Here is a 21,353-nt window from a genome sequence, read left to right as displayed (position 1 = left end):
CAGTGCTAAAACATTTTGGGCACAGGATCGCTTTGCACTATTAGATTGTTATTGAGGACTCCAAAGAGCTTCTGATTATGTGAGTTACATCTATTTTTATTTACTGAGAAATTTAAAAATAAATATTATTTTAAAACAGTGATAATAAACCCATTACAAATGAACATAAATGACATTTTTATGAAAAATAACTGCATTTTCAAAATAACTTTGCAAGAAGGTGGCTTTTTCTTTTATGCAATGTCTGCCTTTGTTGAAAACAGCTGGATTCTCATATCCATTTCTGCATTCAATCTGTTGTGATATTACATGTCAAGCAGTCACTGAAAGAGGCCACTGCACATTCATGAGAGAAAAAGAGAGAAAAAAGTAAATAACATTTTCATATTATTATAAACATAATTTTGTCCTATGGTTCCTCAAAGGACCTGTCTTGGAGAAGCCCTGCATGAGATGAACATTAATCTCCCCAATGTCCAGGCAGGTTGTGATTCTCTACATTTCTGTGACTCCATGTGAAAAATTAAGATTGATTAAGACAAAAGCAACCGGTTGTTTCTCAGATTTCTCTCTAGGGACGCATGCTCATGGATCTAATATTGATAAACTAAGGTCTGGCTACTTCTAAGTTGAGCCATCAATAGTGACGAGCTTATTCAGTGGCATCCACCACTGACCTTAGACTGAGAGGCTGGTGATTGATTGAGACCATATGCTGTGTCACTGGGGATGCACATCAATGTAAGAAAGTGCTCCCAACGATTTCAATTGTAAGTGAATTATCTCCCACAAAAAGGAGTCCCAAGGTTAAGCTGCAGAGCTAGTTGTTTCAGAAGCTCAACCAGAATCACCAGCAACCCAGGTTTATTCCATCTTATTTTTTCCCCCTCTGGAGGTTGATTATATCACCCTCATTTCTCATGTTCACAGGGTGGTTGCAGCAGTTCCCACTATCACCTGCAGATGCAAACATGTCATCATCAGAAAAATCCTTGTTTTTTTTTTGATCTTTTTGTATTGGTGGGAAAGATTTTCCCTCGCCACCTTTCCTTTGAATGTCATTGGCCAAAATGGGGCCACAGGCTGAGTTAGTTCCCTAAGGCTGCTGTAACAAAGTACCACAAACTGACAGCTTAGAAATTTATCATCTCACAGTTCGGGAGGTTTCTGGTAGCCCCAGCCTTCCCTTGGCTTGGGGAGCTCTATTCTAACTGTGACCCTTCACATTACCTTTCCTCTGTGTCTTCTGTGCCTGTGTCCAGTTTCTCCCTTTTTATAAGGAACACCAGTCACATTGGACTAAGGTCCCACCCTAATGACCTCATCTTAACTTGATCAGCTGCAGAGACCCTATTACCAGTCAAGTCACATTCACAGGCGCTGGGGATTAGAATTTCAAGTACATATTTTGGGAGGGACACATTTCAACCCATGAGACCTGCCTTTTCTTAAATCACTGGCAAGGAGAATGATATCAATATATTGAGCAGTTGGCTTTCACTGATTCTCAACCAAGGGGTAACAGCTTTTCTAGGGGCATTTGGACAGATGGGGAAGAGTTTTTCTAAGTTCTAACACCTGAGGGCCCCTCTGAACATACAGTCCCTAAAAACCCTGTGGGCGAGTCGAAGGCATGGGGCACCTGTGTTTCCTGTGTGGCCTCTGGGAGGAAGGTAAGCTTGGGAACAAAACCTGAGCTCTGCCAGAGACACAGAAAGGGACCAGGGTCCGGAAGGCCAATGCCCACGCCTGTTGCCTGTGGCACTGGTTTCCTTGTGTGTGTCACTGCAAGGGCCTCTCACCCAGACCCGGAGCATCCTCGCAGAAAGCAACCAAGATCTTCCTCCCTTCCTCTTGGTGGGGATAAGGGAGAACAGCAGGAATGACTTTCTCATTTGTTTGAAATACTGTTCTCCCTTCCCCACCATGCCCACACTCATCCTGCACCCTCAGTTTTAGTAAGGTAGCTGATTTAGTGGGGGGCGGGGCATGGTTAAAGAAAAGGAAAAAAAAATCACACTGTGCTTCCAAACACAGCCTGAATTACTTTTCTACTTTATTCTGTCTTTCAGATGTTTTGCTATATGTGTTTTGTTTACTAAATTGGGATCCTGTGTGTATTCAAACACAGGCATACTACTTCTAGGAGAGCGATGCCTCTTGTTCTGACTATAAAATTGAAGGGCTACAAACAAATATAAATAAAAATTAGCCAGGTCTAATTCAGTGGGCTCTGTCTAGTTTTATTTTTTCTCCCTATGCATTCTAAAATAAAATATTTGAGGTCACACAACTATATATACAGATGTTTTTTGGCACATGAGTCCTGCCATGAGACTTTCCAAACCAAAAAAGGATGATGACTCAGACATTAGTACTCAGGTTGCTAGAAACCTCCAGGCCCCTTCACTGGGCAGAATGGACTGGATAAGAACACAGCTCTCTCCTTTGCACTCTGTGACTCGGGTGGGCCTGTGGGAAAGGCGCCGGGCCCAGGTAGAGTCAGGTGCGTCCTTCTCCAGGGTCTGCTCTGCCTGTTGTGATAGGCCCTTCCAGTCCCCTCCTGCAGGCTTCCAGGACAGAGGGCCCAGCTCTAGGAGGGCCCTCAACAATGCCTGCACAGAGCTCACTCCCACCTTGTCTCCTTGCAGCACCTAGCTGGCAGCAGATATCCCCGGCAGGGGGTGAGCCATTGACCTGAGAGGGCCCCTACCCTGCACTCAACAGTTTCCTCCTCAGCAGAGTGGGGAGGCACAGGCTGCTTTCCCTTCCCATGTGCTCTGCAGCCTATCAGCCTAGCAGTCCTCTCTTCCCCCAGCTGAATGTGGAGTGACCCTCAGCGTGGCCCCTGCTGGTGGCCAGCTTGGCTCTGAAGACCCCCGACCACTTTCTTCTCTGCCCTTCCTGAGCACTAAGCACTGAGCACTGAGCACCAGTTTTTTAGGGCCCCAGATGTGCTGTGGGACTTCAGGTCGTCTAACCATCCACCTGCCCAACCCTCAGGGGGAGAGAGGGCAATGCTCAGTCTCAAGGAGGACATCTGTGGCACTGGAGCCCCTTGGACTGTATCACGGAGACAAGGCCTGGCTTTGTTATGCCAGCAGGACATACACCTCCCTTTTCTTCCAGCCTCTTCTCACTGGTCTGCATCTCTTGTGTCCACAGTGCCCCAATTGCTACTGTGCTTGCTTTGGTTCCCTCTGTCTCTCACAGACCTCTGCTCCCTTCCATGCCCAGCTCCCTCCTCCCTCACCCTGATGCATCCCCTTCCTTCCTGTGTGAAGGGAAAGGTTAAGTGGAGACATGCTTGCCTTGTCTGTTGCAATAGAGATGGAGCAACTTTCTCCCCTAATCAATCTGTCAGGCATGATTAGGCTGACCTGAGATTCAGATCACTCCAAGCCCAGCCAGCCCAACAGGCTGACAGCTTCTGGCACTGCCAGGACAGATGCATGCACACACACACACACACACAGACACACTCAGGTACACATACACACATGTAGACACAATACAGAAACTCTTGCACACAAATGCATGTACAAACACACAAACATTTGCACTCATACACGCAAAATCTGCTGAGACTGGGCCTGGGGCCTCCCTTTGTGACTATGGCAACCTATTTCTACAGAGAAGCCCATCACTTGGGTGATGACCTGCCCCCCAATCATTTCCTCAATCATGCCACATACATGGATGGAGCGGCCATGTGACAGGTCCTGTTCCGGGAGCTGGGAAGTGCCTGTCCTCAGGGAACACAGACAACCATGGAGAGACAACCATGGAGGAACAACCAAGAAGTGAAGCTTAATCATGATCAAAGATGCTAATTACTTGGTAGAAAGAAAAGAGAGAACACCTTCAGGGGAGGGAAGTGCTGAGGGGGCTGGGCAGGGTTAGGGAGAGACTCTAAATCCCCTTGTCTGGGAGCTACTCACTACCAGGAGTGCGCATCCTATGTTTGAGCCACCCCTGCCACTGAGAGTCTTGTGACCTTGGGCAAGTCATTTCATTTCCTTGTTCCTCAACCTTCTTATCTGTAAAATGGGGTTATAACACTAGTTACTCCTCATAAGATGGTTAATGGGGGGACCAAGTTAATGCATGTGAACTGCTCAGAACAGATCCTGGGGTAGGGTAGGTGCTCAGCAAGGGTTTCCCACCCAGTATTGATCTGATGAAGGAATTGTTGTCCTCATCAGGTGGTAATCATCCAGAGGATTCAGCATTAGCATGGGTGGCCCAGTAAACAGAGCAGAGCCCTGTGGTTGAGGATCCAGGTCACAGGGTGGGGTTGGGGGAAGCAGGGCATAGAGGCTGTCAGGCAGGCAGACCCTGCAGAGGAAAGGTCTAGAGATTAAGGTCAGCAGCCAAAAACATGGTTCATCCACTCTGATTTGGGCCAGGTAGAGTCTCCAGGCAGAACTGAATTGCATCCTCCAGGAATATATCCTGTACCAAAACCTTCTTTACAAAAACATTATGTGAAATAGCACAGGTGGGTCCACATAGCTTCTTCTTGTGCAAGTCTGGGAACTGGCGAGTTCAGGGCACATTTCACTGAGCTACTGTTCAAAGGTCCCTCCTCCTTCCTCTTTCTTTTCCCCTAGCCTCTCAAGCTAAATGTGATGGAACCACTGCCAGTAAACTCACTCTGTGTGGACACCTATGAATAAGTCAAGTGTGAAGTTACACAAACAGAATTAGGACATCCTTAGTTGTTAACACTTGGGCTCTCTGCTCCCTGTCAGTCAGGAAGGGCAGGATCCCAGCCTACCAATCCTGAATCCCAGAGCTGCGCAAGAACCCTGCATCAGCTGTGGCAATTTCCTGCCTAAGGGTTCCTGCTACAGCCATGTCCTCGGGGAGCCCCAGTCTGAGATGGAGATTTTAAACACACACACACACACGTGCGCGCGCGCGCGCATACACACACACACACACACACACGGCTAGGGTATTGGAGAAGAGAATTTGGATTCCTGGATAAGGAGAACTTCCTGTGGTTGTGACCTTGAGTTGCTGTCTCAGGGAGCTCACCCTTCCTGAATCGAATCCTGGTGATCAGGGCTGGGAATAGCTGTCTGGGAAGACTCAACACATTCTCCATCCTTCCTCTCTTCATCTTTCCCTTTCACACTGACTTCGCTGTCTCCCAAGGCTTTTCATGTTCTTGATGTTGTTGGAGCTTCCCTTACCTTGTGAGGAGGGCAGTAGAGAGTGTCGTTGTCATTGTGAAAGAAGGGGAAACTGGGGCTCCCGCAGTAATGCAGATTCCCCAATATTTTGGTCAGCTTGTGCAGAGCTGGGCATGGGGTCCTGGATTTTGGCCAGAGGTCTTCCCTTATGTGACAGTTTCCCTCTAGTGCTTCTGTTTTCTCCTTTTCAAAGTAGAGATAATCACAATAACTGCTCATGGAGGCATCATGAGAATTAAATGCTTAATGGAAGCCAAGCAATTCCAAAGGGAGCTGGCACATTGTAGACTCTCAGTGTGCTACCACTACTACTACTGGCTATTCTGTTTCCTGGGTTTCCTTCCAAGCAGACCCTGAGTCATAGGTTTGGAGGCACATAGTTTATCTGGAAGGTGAGCGCAGGAACCGCCTGCAGGGGTGTGGGGAAATGAGGTGGGAGATGAAGGGCGACACTAGTGGGTAAGTTAATGAGCAGCTGCCACTGTGGAGAAGTGGGTCTCCATCCCACTGGGGGCCTCTTGATCACTGTGCAGAACACGCCTTGCAGTTGTCCCACTGCAGGTTGAGAAAACCAGGATAGTCACCCTATAGTCCCAGGCATCACTGGGTGCTGCTGGGCCCTGAACTCCCTGGCAGCTGGGCCTGTCCTGTGTGCGAGGGGCAGGAGAAAGCTCTGAGCCAAGTCACGTGCTTGCAGTGAGCATGAGCTGGAACAGTGGGTGGGGAGACCACTGACCCTGATTGCGACAAACAACCCAGCCCTTCAGGGAAATGCAGTTATTGGATCCCACTGCACTCTGGACAGAATTATAAGAACTTCTGGCTGAAGCCCTCAAAGGCAGGGACTCTGCTCTACCCACAGTAGGTGCTCGAGAAACATCTTTCAGAATACAAAATCTTCTTTACCAATATTTTGTGGCACATCTTTACTTCTCATATCTCTCTCCTAACACACATGCACGTTCCCCTGGGACGGGCCCAGGACTCTGGGCTGCCCTTATACCTAGCACAGTACCTGGCACATAGCTAACACTTGAGGCACATGTATTGATTAAATGCAGGGGAGCCCTGGAATCTAAGGCATAATAGAGATCTGTTTAGGGTGAGGAATAGATGCTAGAAGCCAGACCACTCCATGAGCACAGAGGCTGGAGTCGAGAAGCTTGATGGACAAAAATTAAAAGTGTCAAAGCCCCATGGAGAAAAGACAGGAGATAATGTCTCACTGCCTCACCAAATTGGCTGGCCTGTGGGATTTCTTTAGGAGCTGGCTCCTGGCTTGAGAAAGATGCAGCAGAACCCATGTTATGCCAAGAAAAGATAAATAGAAATTTTTAAGAAAGGAAGGCCTGCAGAGGAGACTTTGCAAGTGACAAATGAGGAGGCCCCACTGGGGATTGTGCAGCCTTGGCAGTAATTCAGAGTCTGAAAACAGCAGATGCAGCAAAGGGATGGCCACTCGAAAGGGGATGAGAGCTGAAGGGCAGAGTGGGCTACTTCGGTTCTATGGTGATTGAGGAGGGAAAGAAGATGAGAGGAGGGGAGGGGAGCAACCACAGGAGCAGGGAGGCTGCCTTGAATGTCTTTTCTGGAGTTCCATTTTCTCCAGACTAGATCAACTTTAAAATAACGGCTGACGCCCTGCAGGAAATTATTTTCAAAGGTGTATCAGTCAGTCATTGTCACAATAATGCTGTGTAACAAACCACTTTAAAATTCAGTTTTCTACAACAGCATTCACTTATTTGACTCTCAAATTTTTTCACACTGCATCAATCAAGATGTGGGGGGTCTGTGTCCTCTTCCTTTGAATCGGAGTGGAACCCAGTGACTAGCCTGTAATCAGTTCTGAAACTGCCTATTCTCTATATTTTTGTTATGCAAATAATAAATATTGTTTTAGTTTACTGGCATCTGAAACACCCCAACAGATGCAATGGTATTTTAAGTCATATCCAAGACCAAGGAGAGATTTTTAACAAGGGCGCTTTCCTCAGGGCCCCAGAGTCATGCTTTATAGGCTGAGTTGTGGAACCAGTAGAAATCATTATTCTCTGTTACTCCCAGTTTGTAAGTGCTTCTGTCTCAACCTCCATCTTCAACCAACCAGAATACTCTCATGTCCTCTCTCACTTTGGCTTGCATGTCCCTCCCCCCTTAGGACCTGGGGTTCCACCAGTGTCTCCTCTCCCAAATCCAGAAGGATTGTTCAACTCAGGGATTCATACAGAACCATCATTCCGCCCTCAGGGAACCACCCGCTGTTTGGATCCTCATCCATGGGTGGGCTTAGAGCCATAAGCATCAGTTCTTAGAGTAAGAAGCCTCTACCTCAGCCAGATAGGTTTAAATGCAAAATACACATGGATTTGGAGAATCACTAATTGTAAGTGTAGCTGCTGGGACAGAGGCCTGAAGTGTGGACTCTGCAGAAGAGGCAGTCAGGGCATCCACGGTGCTGGGGGAGCAGAGGTAACCAAAACAAGTGCCATCTGTTGATCTGGGGTGTTAATGGATCCTCTGTCCTTATCTGTGTATTTATAGCTTAGTCTGTAGGCATGGAATACTGGGTGCCTGTCTTTCTCTGTCTTCACCAAGAGGCATGTTTCCATCCTTTTCTCAGTCTTTGTCAGCTACTGTGTCACTCTCTCTGTACCTTGTTTCTCTTAGTCTCCCATTTCTTTCATGTGTGCAGAAAACTCAGCAAATATGAATCGAATATTTGCTAACATTTTGAGAGTACATCTTTCACTCTACCAGGTCTTCATTAACTCCTACTTCAGCTTTTAAACTCTTAAACATTTAGGTTGAGGGGTGATAAACAACTGTAGATAGCCTTTGAAGACAGATGAAATTTTCTTCTCGCAGCTGATTAAGTCCTTTTGCTCCTCTGGCTGTGGCAAAATACAGACTCCCTTGTCTTTCAAGGTAAAATGTTTTCATTTGTTGCAGAAGCTGAAATTATGCGACGTCATTTTCCTTAATTTTAACAGACAGAACAAATTTGCTTGTAGGCTGCATGAGGATCTTAGGAAAACCATGCACTGCATGGTGGCTAAAAGGAATGATCACCGCCCCCCCCTCCCCCACCACCATTCCTCCAGCCCTTCCCAGCCCCCAGGGCCAGGCCAGGCCTATGTCAGAATGTTAAGGTCTCTGGCCACTGCTCATGCTTTGGGAGAAAGTAAAGGAGGAGGGTGAGCCTCCTCAGACATCTGCCCCATTGCCTGATTGGCAGCCATCCCCCACATCCATTTGCCCCCACTTCCCCATCTGGGAGCCGAGCTGTCGAATTCTTGAGCATTCAGATGACTAATGCTGGAACAGAAGTCTCAGTGATCTCCGAGGGGGCAGGAAATTTTCAAGCTTGGCCCCCTTCCCCAGTCCCTGCTAGGGGGAATGACATTTTCTCAAGGCAGAATAGCTTTGCAACATCTGCATCCTGGCTTTCCTTGGCTCCGTTTTGGCTTGCTTAATTGGGCTAGAATATTTCAGTTGAGCCTGTGGGGTTCCAGGCTGTGTACCTGGATGCAGTCCCTGACACCTGGATGCGAGTGGGGAAGTGAAGAATGCATGCTTCCCCTGGCTGGCAGAGCAAATCCAGAATTGCAGGTCTTTGGGATTTGGCTTGGGTGCTAAGGAGTTAGGGATCTCAAAGGCCGAGAAAGACCTCTGAACAAAGGGGAAAGCTCGCATCTCTTCTCCTGCTTCCCTTTCCTCATGTGGGAGGGTGGGGAAGGGACTGGTGGGGTGATGGGCTTATAAAATCAGTGGAAGGTCCCTTCTCTTAGTGACCTTTAGCAGAGTCACTACATTGACCTTCATGTAACACAGGATCCTCTGGGGGTCAGAGGAGATACTCTGGTTCCTTCAGCCAAAATGCTTCTGCCTTGATATACATCACTCCTGGACACAGGGTGGGGCAGGGGACACAGCCAAAGGAGGTGGGACTGCATAGTCACAGGTTCTCAGATGTCTATACTGCTGTCTCCTGAAGGCCAGAGACAGGAGGACTATGGGCTCCATTGTCCAGCCTTTTCTTGCCACCCTGGGGGAAACTAAGGTCTAAAGGGGGGTGGGGAGAAACAGATTCAGAAAGACTCAATAACTTACAGAAGCAAGTTTGTGGGTGAACTGGCCTTCGCAGCTTGCTGCCTCTGACTCCAAACCCCCATGTCTAAATCTGGTCTGGGATTCTCAAAATTAAAAATACCCATGAACCTCGGAAGGTGGGTCTGGGTATTAGTGGGTTTTTTTTTTTTAGTCTTTTTATTGAATTGTAACATTCTTCCAGGAAAGTGTGCCCATCCTAAGTGTACGTCCTTGATGAATGTTTACAAACTAAATGCACTCATGTCACTGGCACCCAAATCAAGAAAGAGAGCTTTGCCAGTCCCCCAGAACTCCCTGGGGCTCTCTCCCAGTCACCTCCAAAGTTACCCAACAATATCCCGCCTTCTGACATCCTAGATCAGTTTTTGCCTATTTGTAAATGTCAGAAATAGAATAAAAAGCATGCCTTTTTGTGTGTGTTTGGCTTCACTCATGAACATTATGCTTGTGAGGGCCATCCATTGTTGCTTGTAATTGTATTTGTGCCCTCGAATCTCACTGTATGAAATGCTACCTCTCATTTATCAGTCCTCTGACTGATGAGCACATGAATTGTTTCTGTTTGGTTTCCTATGAACATTCTTATTTGCTGTGAACATTCTTGTACATGTTTGTGTGTGTGTGTGTGTGTGTGTGTGTGTGTGTGAGACTATATGCATGCCTTTCTCAGGGTATCCACCTAGGAAAATGCTGGGTCAAAGGCTTTGTGTCTATTCAATTTAGATATTGCCAAGCAGTTTTTGGCGTGATGGTAGTTTCCGCTCCCACTAGCTCAGTGCTCCCACCCCACTAGGACTTGATATTGTCTGTACTTTATGTTTTATAGCCTCTGGGGCCTCCAGCAGACCCCCAGGGTGGTTTACTCTGCCTTTCCTATTGGCTAGTGAAGTTAAGCACCTGGACATGTTCATTGGTCTTTCATGCAGCTTCCTTTGTAAAGTGCTTGGTAAGATTTTCTCCAGGCATCTGTATTCTTTAAAATTCCCTGGTGATACTAAGACAGTGGGGTCTGCTGCATGGGCAACAGCAGACCCTCCATATTACCCTGCCCAGGCTCTGTAGCTTCAGCGTCATCGCATGATGTCGATTCAACACGGGAGGAGACAGATACCATGTCACTCCCGAGTCGGACTGCACAGCCATTCTCGGCGGTGCAGATAGACTCTTAAGAAGCTACACCATCGTCTCTCAAGATGGACGGCTGCCGACGACGACTAAGACAGAGCCAAGGTTGAGAACTTCTGTGGCTTAGCCATCACAGCAGGGAGCTTTGGCTTTGGGAGACAGGATGATGAAGCTGGCATGAGTGTGTGAGTGTGTGTGTGTGCGTGTGTGTGTGTGTGTGTGTGTGTGTAGATGCAGCAAGGGCACCTACATGAGCCATAACCCAGGAGTCCAGGGTACCCTTGGGAGCAGCTGAGCTGGAGCCTCCATGAGGCATACTTGTTGAGAGAAGGTAAGAAACTTACGCCTAGGGGGAAAGAAAACCCTTCATCACAATCACAGAAATATGCTGCAACAGTAGGTGGACAGCGCCCCACGGAGCTGACCCCAGGAGCTTCCTGCTATTCCTCTGATTTAACTCCCTCTGAAAAAGCTAGTCACAGCCCCAGCCCCACCGGGGCCTTCTGATTGTGAACAAAATAAGGAAAGGTCACTGAGTCACTTAAATGAGAAAAGGTGACACCAGACATCAACTGTAAGAGAGGAGAATTAGTGATGGTTTGTTGAGAGGAAGGCAGGACCCAGCCCCAGCTGCCCCTGTCCCCCAAGTGGGGGTCTGGATGCACACATTTCATTCTGATATCTGCCAGCATAGCCCAGATAATCATATTTTTCTGGGAGGTCAAGATAGAGGCATCAATAAATAGAGGCAGATTCATCCTCCTGGCCTCCCAAGCTTAGCATGGGTGTGCTAATCCTCCAATCACAGCAAGACCTACACATTGTCAACATCACCTTCCACTTTCCCAGTGCTCTCTTGGGTTGTTCAGTACAGTGGGTAGGGTGGAGCCTCCCCAGATCCCTGCCCCCTTGGCCTACCTGGGAACCTGAGGATCCCACCTGAGGCAGCAGCTTCTTAAGGCCACCTGTGAGCCTCAGACACACCATGGTCCCTCACATAAGGCACACTGGGGGCTGATTATCTTGTGTGCTGTTAACAACCATGCTCCACAGAGTAAGAACCCATCAAGGAACAAACTCCAGGCCCAGCAGTGGTTGCTAGTTTAGAGATGAACCCCAGGACCCAATGTCAAAGGCACTTGAGTGTTCCCTGAACGCAGACTTGTCTCCCTGGTCTTTTTAAACAATCTGTATCTTCTCTCTAGTTTATCTCTGTAGCCAGCCTGCAGAAAAATCACAGAGGATTTCTTTAATTTGTTTCACCATTTTAAAAGCAGTGTTGTAGTATCTGGTTTTCTGGCTAGAGATATTAAGGATCATCAAGTGCTTCCTTTTATTTTATATCATCATCATCACCACCCTATTCATTGAGGACTTACTATGTGCCAGGTACTATTCCAAAGGCTCAACATTGGAGCTTATTTGATGCTCACAATCATCCTATGAAATGGACACTCATCAATGTCCTTTTACAGAAAGAGAACTGGGACACAGAGAGATGACAAAATTTATCCATGCCCACACAGCCACATACTATAAAGAAACAAAAACAGAAAAATAAAATAATATTAGCATCATAACTTATTGAGTGCATGTTGTGTCAGAAGCTTTAGATGTTTTAGTCTTAAGTCCTATAAAACTTCTTTATGGTGGTAGGGTAAGTCGCTAGGGTTGCCACAACAAAGTGCCACCAACTGGGTGGCTTGAACAACAAAAATGTACTGTTCTGGAGGCCAGAAGATTGAAATCAAGATGTTGTCAGGGCCACGCCCACAACCCAGGCCTCTCCCCTAGCTCCTGGTAGACCCTCACCTTGTAGCACAACTCCAATCTTTATATGATGCTTTCCTTGTGTTTGGCTGTCTGTGTCTAAATTTCCCCTTTTCATAAGAACACCAATCATATTGGATTAAGACCTACCCTCATGATCTCCTTTTTACTTGATTATATCTGCAAAGGCCTTATTTCTAAATAAGGTCATATTCAGAGGTACTAGGAGATAGGGCTTCAACATCTTTCTGGAGCACCTAATTCAGCCACCAGAGGTGCGTGTTCTCCTCTTTTACCAATGAGGAAAGTGAAACTGAGTAGTTAAGTGACTTGGCAGGACACCCAGGTCAGTGTAAGGTCCAGGACTCAAACCCAAGGCTGCATAGGGGACTCACCTAGGGCGGTTTCAGAAACATTGCAACATGCTCCATCTAAAGAGGTTTCATTGGTCCCCAGGTGATTCTGTGTAGCCAAGGTTGAAGACCACACCAATGTTGCCTATATTTTGTGTTGGAGAGTGTCAGAGATGACCGGACTGCAGCCTAGTGACTCCACCACTGCCTCCCTCCCCTGGGTCCCCATTCCTCACAACCTTTCCATCAGCCAGCTCCTTTGGGACATATTTAGCTTATTCTTGCTGTCCTTAAGCACTCTGCTTTCCAAGTGGGGGCTTGGCTCTGCAGTTCAAACAGAAGCTCAGGAGTTTCCCTGCTCTCCTGTGGATGCTGAGGTATCGCTTGCTCATTTCAACAATCCAATCACCTGAATGTGAGCATAGTAAGTATTTAGTGTAGACAGTCTTGGAAAAAAGATGCACAGGAGGCAGCATCAAGCCAACTAGGAGATGCACATTGCAGGCAGGATGTTGCTCTCTGTCACACAAGAATGCATGGGGTAGTGTCCCCTCCTGAGGACTGGCAGTGAGAAGGTGGTGAGTTTGGGGTCCAGGTCCAGCCACAATCAGAGCAAAAATTAAAGTCATGAAGAACTTTACACATGCAGAGCCCTCCAAGATCCAGCCCTTGGTGCCAGAGGTCTGTACAATCAAATCTTATTACCTTTATAGCAGCGGTTCTCAACCTGTGGGTCCTGACCCCTTTGGGGGTCAAATGACCCTTTCACAGGGGTCACCTAAGACCATTGGAAGACACATATATAATTACATATTGTTTTTGTTATTAATCACTATGCTTTAATTATGTTCAATTTGTAACAATGAAAATACATCCTGCATATCAGATATTTACATCACGATTCATAACAGTAGCAAAATTACAGTTATGAAGTAGCAACAAAAATAATTTTATGGTTGGGGGTCACCACAACATGAGGAACTGTATTAAAGGGTCGCGGCATTAGGAAGGTTGAGAACCACTGCTCTACAGGGAGATGCTTTAGAGATGACGTGTGAGTTATTTCCATCACAGGTTGTACTTGTGGAGTCAGGATAAGACCTGGGATTCCCCCTCCAGTGGTCTTCCTAGTCATCTTATCCACAAAGAAAATTTTAGGCTCAGGAGGTTTCACTGGTGAATTCTATTAAACATTTAGGGATAAAATGATACCAACTGTAATCAAACTCTACTATGGACTCAATTATGTCCCCCTCCAACCCACTTTGTATGTTGAAGCCTTCCTCCCCGATATGATGGTATTTGGAGATGGAGTCTTTGGGAGATAATTAGACCACAATGAGGTCATGAGGGTGGGGTCATCAAAATGAGATAGGTGTCTTTATAAGAAAAGACCCCATAAAGTTCTCTTTTTCTCTCTCTCTCCTGCTTTGCCATATGAAGACACAGGGGAAGGCAGCTATCTGTAAGCCAGGAAGAGAGCTCTCATCAGAACCTGACCATGTGGCACCTTGATATAGCCTCCAGAGCATGAGAAAATATATTTGTTATTTGAGCCACCCACTCTATGGTATTTTGTTATGGCAGCCTTGGCTGACTAATACAAATTCTTCCATAAGATAAAACAGGTGATTAAAAAAATGTTTTAACTCATTTTATGAGGTCAGCATTACCCTAATACCAAAACTAGACAATTTAAGAAAATAAAAGCCATACACCAATGTTCTTTATGAACCTAGATTTCTTAACAAAGAAAAGAGCAAAATTCTTTAATAAAAATATTAGCAAAATTAGTAGAGCAATACAGATATATTTATATGACATGACTAAGTAAGGTTTATTCTAGTAATGCCAGATTTGTTTAAAAATTAAAAAATTAAATGTAATTCATTATATTAATAGAATAAAGGAGAAAAAAGGATCATATCAACAGATACAAAGTGTATGACAAAATATATTACGTGATTATATTAAAAACTTAGCAAATTAAAAATAAAAGGGGACTTTGCCAATGTGATTAAAAGTGTCTATAAAAATCTTACAGTAAAAATCATACTTAATGGTTAAAGATTTAATGTATTCCTTCTAGTCAAGAAATGTGAAGAGTCTGAATTTTACCCCACTTGCAAGGTAGGAAGTTAGCCTACCAGTTTTATGAATGCTGTGTTTGTTGGTTTGGGTTGCCATTATAAAACACCATAGATTGTGTGGCTTAAACAACAGAAATTTATTTTCTCACCATTCTAGAGGTTGGAAAGTCCAAGGTCAAGCTTCCAGCAGGATTTGGTTTCTGGTGAGTGCTCTTTTCCTGGCTTATGGACAGTACTTTGTCCTCATATGGCCTTTTCCGTAAGCATGGGAGGGGAAGAAAGTAGGCGAGAGAGAGAGAGAGAGAGAGAGAGAGAGAGAGAGAGAAAGAGAGAGAGAGAGAGAGGAAGGGAGGGAGGGAGAGAAGCTCTCTCTGTTGTCTTTTCTTATAAGGACACTAATCCTATTGGATTGAGGCCTGTCCTTGTGACCTCATTTAACCTTAATTATCTCATTATAGGCCCCACGTCTAAATACAGTCCCCATATTGGGGGATTAGTGCTTCAACATATGAATTTTGTGAAGGACATCATTCAATTCATAGCAGATGCTAACATGAGACATGAGACTTTTTGGTCAGAGACAAGGGACTTTTCTCACAGCACAGAAGGTAGCATGGGCTTCATGTTCTCATCATTGATCCTTCAGGCCTATTGGGCCTAAATTAATGCTTCACAAGAAATGGGTTTGGGTCACAGATGAGGATCTGCCAAGGTCAGGGAACCCCAATATTTTATAAGGCTTTCAAGCAAACCTTCCAGCCTTTGCCCTAGGAGGTCTATCACTGAAAGCAAACAAACAGTCCCTCTTCTCCAGAGGAAGACACTATCTCTGTGTTCCTAGGTTGTTTGCTGTACAAACATTCTTGAGAGATAGCCTCTGTGTGTAAACATTTCTCTTACTAAAATGTCACACAAATGTGAGAGATCCATAGACAATTATTTTCCAACATTCCTAAGCTGGAGAACAAGGGAAGGATGTCCACTCTTACTCCTCTAATTCAACAATGTACTGGACATAATGGCCAGTGTGATAATGCAAGAAAAGCATAGAGATTGGAAAGGAAGCAGTAAAACTGTATTTGTAGATTACCTGGTGATTTGCATAGAAAATGCTAACAAAATAAGACTTCTACTAAAAATAGTAAGTGAATTTACTAAGATCACAAAATAAAAGATCAAATACTAAAAGCAATTGGATTTATACACACCAGTAACAAAAATTTCTCTTAAAATTCTACTTAAAGTAGCAACAAATCATAAAATACTTAGGAATAAATAATAAAAATGAATGCAAGATTGAAAAATACAAAACATTAAGAGACAGTAAAGATCTAAAGACTCAAAATGGGTATGATGTCAAGTCTCCCCAAATTACCATCGCCTTTAGAGCCACTGAAATTCCAATCATAATCCCAACAGACGTTTAAAAAAGAAATTGGCATGCTTACTTTAAATTTTATATGAAAATACCAAAGAGTTAGAATATCCAAAGCATTTCTTTAAGAAAGAACAAAGTTGGAGGACCTATGCTACTTGTCTCCAAGACTTACTGCAAGAGTTACCTCAATCCAAACAATATGGAGTGGCATAGGCTCAGCAAATAGATCAACGGGAAAGAATAGAGTCTGGAAATAGACCCAGCTATCTAGAAATATTTGATTTTTACCAAAGGCACAAAATTAGTGTGATGGAAAAAAGGAAAGTCTTTTCAGTAAATGGCATTGGAAGACTGGATATTAACATGGAAAAAATAAACCTGAGCCCTTGACTTACACATATACAAAAATAAGTTTAATATGGATCATAAACTATAAAGCTTCTAGAAAAAACTGAGAAAATATTTTTGTGACTTGGGGATATCAAGGGATTCCTAGACAGAATTTAGAAAGATAGTAACTATAAAAGAAAACCTTGCTGACTCAGACTTCATCAACATTAAAAACGTCAGTTCATCAAAAGACAAGCTGCAGATTAAGAGAAGTATGCAAAATACATATCTGACAAGGGACTAATGTCCAGAATGTATCCATCCCTCTGGCAACTCAATAATAAAAGGCAAATAATCCAATAAACTTGGGCAAAAGGTTTGACCAGACAGATCACAAAGGAAGACAAATGAATGGCTAACAATTATAGGAAAAAAAAAAAAAAAGATGCTTCACATCATTAGTCTCAGGGAAATGTAAATTAAAACTACAGTGAGATACTATGGCAAACCCATTCAAATGGTTACAAATAAAACCGCTAACAGGACCCCGCTGGTGAGGTTGCGAGGCAGAAACTGGAATTTTCATATTGCTGATGAGAGTGTAAAATGGTGTAATCACTTTGGAAAGTTCTGGTAGTTTTTTTTCATAATTTATTTATTTGTTTTTTTATTTATTTACTTATTTTTAGAGAGAGGGGAAAGGAGAGAGAGAGGGGAAAGGAGAAAGAGAGGGAAAGAAACATCAATGTCTGGTTGCCTTTCACTCATGTCCCCAACTGGGGACCTGATGTGCAACCTAGTTATGTGCCCTGACTGGGAATTGAACCAGTGACACTTGGTTCTCAGGCTGACGCTCAATCCACTGAGCCACAGCAGCCAGGGTTAGTTCTGGTAGTTTTTAAAATAAAACTAAACATACATCTACCCTATGACCCAATAATTTCATTCCTGGATATTTACCCTCAAAACGAGAGCATGTGTCCACAAGAAGTGGTGTAGTCAATGTTCATTCATAATTGCCAAAACCTGAAAACAGCCTACATGGTCATCAGCAGGAGAATGAACACTGAAACTGATATATACATTCAAGGAACTACTACTCAGCCATCAAAAGGAATAATTTACTCATTCACACAGCATGGATGAAGCTCAGAAACATGCTAAGTGAAAGAAGCCTTATGTGAGAGAGTGCACACTGAATGCTTATGCTTCCATTTCCATTTCCATGGTGAAAAAATCAGAACAGTGCTTACCTGTGTGTGGGGGAAGGGGAGAATGTGCAGAGATTGGCAGAAAGAGATGTGAGGGGGCTTTCTGCCGTGATGGTAATGTTCTAAGGCTTTGGCTTATAAAGATGTGTGCATTTGTCAAAACCCATTAAATGGTATGTTTAGGATTGATGCTTTACACTATGTAAATTTCATCTAAAAATAACTGTAAACAAATATTAAACTTTAGTTAATGATATGTATACTGATGTGTTAAAGGTGAATTGCACAGATGTCTGGACTATGCTTTGAAATACATCAAAAACTAAGATTCACTAATATGGGTAGATATATTATAAAGAAAATATTCTAAAAGGTTAATTATAGAATATAAGTGATAAGTATATGGGTGTTTATTTAAATATTCTTTTCTCTTTTCAGTATGTTAAAACGTTTTCATTAAAAAATGCTGGAAAAATATTGTTGGTAAAATTATACACCCCCAATATTTGTGGGAAATAAAAATTTTCTTTATAATGTTATAGGCCAGCATGCTTAGCTTTTAAGCAACAGATTTGCCGCAAAAGGCTGCCCCAAAGAATAGAGATGGCATACATTAATTAAAAAACTTTCAAAGAAACATTAGCCTCAAAGCTAATCTTTTCAGTTTTTAGGATGATGCTCTGCCTCCATCAAAGTCATTAGTGGGAATGAGAATGTGATTATATCTTCACACGCCCGTTTGCACTTCACAGCTGCTAGTCAGGCTCAGTCAACACTTTCACATGCTAATAATTGTAATCAACCCATTTGTTTACTTAAGACAAACAAATGATTACTCCTTGGTTCCTAATTTGTTAATTTTTAGTTCTTATGAACATTAGTCACTTATTCTGTTTTACTACCCAGACTTATAGAACCTCAGAACTACTTTCCTTTCTTTCATAAAAGATTAGCCTAGGAACTTTCTTCTACTCCCCACCTGGTTTGTAAATATGCAATTAAAAGAAAAATGTGATGGATATCTTACACACACACACACACACACACACACACACACACACATACACACACACGATAATGGGAAGAAGGGAGGCATTTCACTTTAGTACACATATTATAGTTTAAATTACAGTGCAAAGCCTTTAAAAGCACCTTATAATAAAAATCACAATATACATGCTACAGCCATGCCAGGTGGTGAAAGGGACAGCCAGTCACATTAGAGGATTTCATAGATCCACTCAGCTGTGTCAGAACCTGTCCCCAGGAGCTCTGCCGCTCTGTGGGAAAGGTCTAGGTTGGAAGATACATATCCTTCACCAAAGATGTCCGAGTCTCTCCTGAAAGTGGAATAAAGACGAATGAAAACCCATTGAAACTCCTCTTGGCTGGCTTCCTGGAAGAAGAGAGCTCAGAGAGTAGCTGAGAATGACAAGAAAACATCAGAATCAACAAAGAGGAGAGATTGTCCAGGAGGCTGAGGAGGATCAAGAGTGGAGGAAAAGGAGGCACGTATGCTGACCACCATGCCCATGGGGAGATGGCTCAACCAGCCTGGTGAAAACTCCCAATCCCATGACATCCCTCTTTGTGGCCATGTCTTCGCTTTGGGGGTGCTCTGGGATAAGCAGTGGGCAATGTTGATATAGCTGCAAGGTCAATGGTACAGGTCCCAGCGCCTTGGTCAGAGCACCTGCTTCCCTAGGAGATAGCCAACTCCCACTCCTCTCCCACACACCTGTCTTGGGGACGTCTGTGAGCCAGCATTGCTTGCTTTCAGCATTTGTATGCTGAGGCCATGGAGATATTACCTACTTATTTATTTCTCTAATATGTTCCCTCTGTTCTTTATGCTGGGACAAATAGTAAACAGGAAAATTTTAATGCAGAGAGGTTTAAAAAACAGGAAGGGAGATGGGAACCAGAAACCAGGGGCCCATAACAGGTGGGACAAAGCAGTTCTCTAAGGTGACCAGCTAACTTGTCCTGCTTTGTCCAGGACTTGGCCAGTTTCACTACAGAAAGTCTCATATCCTGGGAACCTGCCTCCCTCACCTCAGTCCCAGGCAGAGTGAGATAGCTGGCCACATTGCAGTTCTCCTGGACCCTTCAGGGAGCTGGGACATAACTGTGTCCTACCCCCAGGGCAAGGCAGACCGACCCTCAGCCTAGAGGGTCCTAGAGGAAGCAGAGGTGGCAGAGATGATGTTCTCTTACCCAGAGGGGTTAGGAGCCTGTCTTAAGGAGCCAGAAGTCTCTAGCTAAGAGCTGTCTCATCCCCCTGTCTCTCCTGCCCCAGACTCTTCTGGAGACTGAGGAAGGGATAGTGATGGGCACTGTGCCCTGTCTGCCAGCCCTGCAGTGGAGGAATCTGAGAAGCACAGTTCCTCCGAGCTTTGGTCCATCTGCATTCCATGCTATCGTTCAGAGAAGGCAGGGGTGGGGGTGGGGTGGGGGCTTCCGTTCTGGCCATCCTCAAAGTTTAGGCAGCCAGCCTCAGAGCTCCTCAGAGTCCCTGGCAGGAGTGTGATAGTCATGTTAGCTCTGTGTCCGGCCCACCTCTCTGGCTTCCGCTGTGACCACTGCAGCAGCCTGGATCGGTGCTGCAAGGCATGGCTGACCTGGAGGCTGGTGCGCAGGGGTGGGGTGTGCATGCTCCCTGAGATGCATGGCTGGCAAGGGCCCTCCCTGTCATCTACATTGGGTGGGGCCTCCAGCCCTTTACATCATGGTGACCTTGAGGAAGCATCCCAGGCTTTCCCTGTGCCAGCAACACCATCTGGAAAATGGATTTGTGACTAATAATAGAGGGCTCAAGAAATAAACTCAGTGAAGGAAACATGGGGCTGTGGCGGTTGGGATGGTAAGCTGTGTAAGAGGCCCAGGGAGGTGGTGCTGGCTGGCTGTTCTGGGCAGGTTTACAAACCTCAGCATTCAGTTACAGGTGTGCACTCACCTGACATTCCCGGTAATGGACATCTGGGACGTGCAGCCATGCTGAGCCAGGCATGGGAAGAGCAGGGAAAGTGGAATCTGTCTTTGGCAGTCAACTCAGGAAAGAGAATGAATCTGAACCCAAGAGGTGGAGACTGAGATGGTGTTACCCAACTAGTACAGTGCCTAGCATGAAGCTGGCCCTTTATAAAGGGTGACATTGTTACTCTAGAGAGTCTGAGAGGCAGAGAATTACTTGAGAGTCATGAGGGCCGGGGAGTCATGGAGAAAAGAGACCACTGAGGCAGAGAACAAAAACCACAGGCAACTATTCCACTGCCCTGCTACATGACAGGTTAGATGGAGTGACAGATCAAGCCTGCCACCATCCTTCTCCGGGACTCAGGCTGCTAGGAAAAGAAGCCCCAGTTTACAAATGAAGCTGTCAGTTAAAACTGGAGCTGAGATTTCTTTATAACCAGTTTCAAAGACCAATTGCTTCTCTTTCCTTCTATTGCATCACATATCTAGTAGTCTTCGAGTTTTGGGCTGAGTTTGTACCAACTGTTGATGTGGAAACGCCTTGCGGGTCGGGGTTGTGTCACGGCCTTCAGACTGGAAGCTCTTTGGGAGCACGGCCCATGGCTACTCCACCAGATGGGAAGTCCCTGATCCAGGACTGGGTCTACCCCTCATACAGGAATTCTGGGCTCATGGCAGCTTGTTAGAGGATAGAGCAGAGGGTGGGTCTGGGCTGGCTCTGTCATGAAAGCTGCCCTTGAGCTGGACACAGGCTATTTGAAGCCTCTTTGTGTAGAAGTGGTAGAGACTGTTCTGGGGCCCTGTCC

Source organism: Furipterus horrens, unplaced genomic scaffold (genome assembly GCF_987537825.1).
Source record: "Furipterus horrens unplaced genomic scaffold, mFurHor1.1.pri manual_scaffold_6, whole genome shotgun sequence".
Taxonomy (NCBI): domain Eukaryota; kingdom Metazoa; phylum Chordata; class Mammalia; order Chiroptera; family Furipteridae; genus Furipterus; species Furipterus horrens.
The sequence above is the reverse complement of the archived record's forward strand: the minus strand, read 5'-3'. Positions refer to the sequence as shown.